Raw genomic sequence first — 1,062 nt, forward strand, 5'->3', positions numbered from 1 at the left:
CACACCAAACTCAGCTGAAATAATCTAATTTTAAACAACAGAAGCGACCCACAACCTCTGTGGCTGCAGACTTTCAGAGGACCTTGGACACTTCCTCAGTCACACTGAGCTGCATTAGCATCAATGCTTTTTATTCTCCTTCCTAACATGTATGCGTGTCTCCTGTGTTCTATAGACGACAGTAGTCCAGGGGAGGAGGTGCAGGCAGCACTATGTTAATGTGCCAGTGAGCCAGAGTCGCTGCAGGGCAGGGGGGTGGGTGGCTCATAATAATGATGGGAGAGATGTGCGGGAGGGGAGTGGAGAGTGTGTGTGTGTGTGCGCGCGCGCGCGTGTGTGTGTGTGGATGGGGGTAGTCAATAGCTCATCCCCACATTGTCCCAGGATCCCCCACTGGCGCCGTGCAAGAGCGCAAGGCAGGAGCCCAAACGGTTCAGAGGACTGCGCCGCTTTTTAAGGTAGTCTGGAAGCAATCAGTCAGGGGAAAAGGTCTGTCACAGGGATTGTGGAAGTGGCTGCAGACGCACACTGTCCCCTCCTCTCTCTCCCTACATCTCCCTGCCCTTCCATTTATGTGTGTGACTATTCTCCAGACCCCAGGAAGTAGCCAATTTTATCTAACCGTTTTCCATTTCAATGGGCACCTGGGTGCTGCGTCCTAGCAGTTTTCTAAGCCTCGCCCACCGAAATAGCAATGTGTCTGTCTGTCTGTCGCTTCGTAATCCCTCTCGCCCGATACCGTAATGGCGTTGTGGAAACGTCAAGCCAGATGAGAATGATTGGAGAGATGACCTTTAATCCAGAGGCATTAACTAGGAAAATGTAGACAGACATTGAAATGGAAACGGTTACGATAAATTTGGCTAATTCTCCTTGGGTCTGGAGACATTAGTCACACACACTAAATGGTAAGGGCAGGGAGAATGTTATTGGAAGGATGAGGAGGAGGGGACAGGTGGTGCGTCTGCGCCACTTCCACACAATCCCATAGTGCAGACCCTTTCCCCTGACTGATTGCTTCCACAAGTACGCCTTCAAAGAAGCCGAGTCCTCGATGGAACC

Source organism: Morone saxatilis, unplaced genomic scaffold, assembly GCF_004916995.1.
Source record: "Morone saxatilis isolate NCDOM2014 unplaced genomic scaffold, NCSU_SB_2.0 Contig21, whole genome shotgun sequence".
Lineage (NCBI taxonomy): Eukaryota > Metazoa > Chordata > Actinopteri > Moronidae > Morone > Morone saxatilis.